A 3,139-nucleotide genomic window follows, 5' to 3' on the forward strand; every position below is an offset into this window, starting at 1 on the left:
GTGTGCAGGGGTGGATCACATCATTTTTAAGGGCGAGTTTCCAAATTTCTTTCAGGGACAATTTGACGACGCGAAGCGTTTAGTTGAAGACGCGAAGCGTTCAACCTCCTTGTGGGGGGGTCCGACAAATGTTGATAAAAACAAGGAAAATGGATCAATCTGAGCCAAGAAACATCCCCTAATACACCTTCCAAAAAAGTAAATATATTAAGAAGAAAAATTTGAATCACAACAAGGATCGATCTGGCGCAACCTGAGCAAACTAATTAGCCAATTTCTTTCCAAAATCGTCACTTAGAATACAAATCCGGCTCCTAAGTGGTCCGGAACCCCCCCCCCCCCCCTCCGGATCCGCCCAGTGTGTGTGTGTGTGTGTGTGTGTGTGTGTGTGTGTGTCTGTGTGTGTGTGTGTGTGACCGGTGACCTCTAAATTCAAATCGTTGCGTTTGCATGGTAATAAAGTTTTAATACTGGATATGCCCATGAAAAAATATCATTTTTTGTTCATGTCATTGTGTGTGTGTGGCCAGGACCGTGACTTCTGCTTGCCTCGACGTCTTCAGAAAAGACACAAAATGCCAGCAGGCGTATGTTCTTGGAGCACTCAGTATGCCGTCATCTGCAAACAAATAAATACAAATTATTCAATTGTGTAAATAAAGAACAATCATTTTAATATTACAACAAAAAATTCATATAACTGTAGTCTTCACCAGAGACATCCACTACACTATCTTTAAATAAAACTGCCGTAAAAAAATTGAAATACTATAAAACTTACCCCCACTCAGATCTATTTGGGATTATTCAAGTTTCAACCATGAAACGATGCCGGTTTGGACAGATCTGCTAGTTTGCCGCTGAAACTGAAATCAAAGGCGATCTTCAGAACTATTTCTAATCTTGTATTTGTGATTAATATAAAATACTGATCTTCCCAATAGAAGCTGATGTGTATACACATGACCAGGACAAGGTATTTTGTTACAGGGCATTTACGCAGACGTCGCAGTTCAAAATATCGTTTTAGATCTGATTTTGTACAGCAGCCTGTGTGATTCAGAATCGTCTGCCCTTTTTCGGTTTAACATTTTATGGACGATTCCTATGAGACTGCTCAATCATAACTGATGACAAATTCAGAAACAGATGATTGTTTCAAGTAGGCTACAGTAATGATTCGTTAAAAATGTCAAGCCACTCGTCGATCATTCACACTCAAAGAACACAAGCCAAATCTGCTCTGGTTCCGAGCAGCTTTTTCCAACTGAGACCCTAATTGTTACGCATCTGCCGCGAAAAGATAGACCACAAACAAGCGGCACTGTACCATGCTCTCGTTTATGTTGCTAAACAGATTAAATGTGCATTGTAAATGTGCTTACAGCAAAGAAATGCATCCTTACTTACCACAAAAATACTGGTACCACATTCATCGCACTTGTGTCTTCTTACCAAAACCTATCGATATGTTTGTTTACGATATATTGGTAATTACTAACCGTTAACTATTTTTCAAAAATCTGAAATGACTTTTAAGAATCAAAGAAAGATTCGCTAAAACGGTTGACTTCAGAAAATAAGCAATATTTTTCTGAACCATGAAATATAAATCGAAAACTCCGTTTGATCTTTTATTTTGGTAGATTGATGACAACAGCCGGAACTGAAAGTACCAGAACCAAAAATTAAGGGCATTAATCAGGTAAACTAAGAAGATTGTCGTTCCTGGCGCGCACTTCACATGTCCGTCAAACAGTGTCCGAGTGAGAGAAAAAAATTTTTTTTTTCGCAGTTCGACAGTATATGAGGCCCTTCTTCATATCAAAGTGTAAAGGTTGCTGAACGATGTTTTTCCTTTTTGCTTGTTTAGTTACACTTTAAAGGCCAACAACTCGGGTGCAGTGTCTGCTGTGAAAGGAGCGGTAGCCTCCCCTGTCACAATCGCCCCCGTTTGAATGAACCTCGTCCCGAAGTTCCGAACCGGCGGACCACTGTCCATCTCAAGTTCGCAGAAGAATGGGAACAGCACAAAAATGTTCAATGGTCATATTATGCCATTACCTGAACATATCATGCCGAGTCCCATCCCTGCTCGCAAGCGCCAGATGTAACCGAGTGCCGAAACACTACGATCACCTCGGGAGGCGAAGTGCAATCAAACAGGATTGAAAATGTTAGGGCTAATTTCTTAGCCCTATAAAAACTGTTATGCAAACCCGAAGGTTTCCGTGAACATACAGACAATCGGAAACCACCAGACCCCATCACAAACAGAATTCCACAACTCACTGGTGTTGACTTTAAAGGCCAACAACTCGGGTGCAGAGTCTGCTGTGAAAGGAGCGGTAGCCTCCCCTGTCATTTTCAATCCTGTTTGATTGCACTTCGCCTCCCGAGGTGATCGTAGTGTTTCGGCACTCGGTTACATCTGGCGCTGCGAGCAGGATGGGACTCGGCATGATATGTTCAGGTAATGGCATAATGTGACCACCGAACATTTTCGTGCTGTTCCCATTCTGCGAACTTGGGATGGACAGTGGCCCCCCGGTTCGGAACTTTGGGACGAAGTTCATTCAACGGGGGCGATTGTGACAGAGGAGACTATCGCTCCTTTCACAGCAGACTCTGCACCCGAGTTGTTGGCCTTTAAGTCAACACCCGTGGATTGTAGAATTCTGTTTGTGATGGGGTCTGGTGGTTTCCGATTGACTGTATGTTCATGGAAACCTTCGGGTTTGCATAACAGTTTTTATAGGGCTAAGAAATTAGCCCTAACATTTTCAATCCTGTTTGATTGCACTTCGCCTCCCGAGGTGATCGTAGTGTTTCGGCACTTGGTTACGCGGAAAATCTATTTTAATGAGCAAATTTATTAATTCATTTTTAAGCCTCCAAGCTGAAATGCAATACCAAAGTCCGGGCTTCGTCGAAGATTACTTGAACAAAATGTCAACCAATTTGGTTGAAAAATGAGAGCGTGACAGTGCTGCCTCAACTTTGACAAAAGGCCGGATATAACGTCATCAAAGACATTTATCCACACAAAAAAAGAAAGTGTCTGGGGATATTTTACTCAGGAACTCTCATGTAAAGTTTCATGAAGATCGGTCCAGTAGTTTTCTCGGAATCACTTTAT

The sequence above is a fragment of the Littorina saxatilis genome, linkage group LG8 (assembly GCF_037325665.1).
Source record: "Littorina saxatilis isolate snail1 linkage group LG8, US_GU_Lsax_2.0, whole genome shotgun sequence".
In the NCBI taxonomy this organism is placed as follows: Eukaryota; Metazoa; Mollusca; class Gastropoda; order Littorinimorpha; family Littorinidae; genus Littorina; species Littorina saxatilis.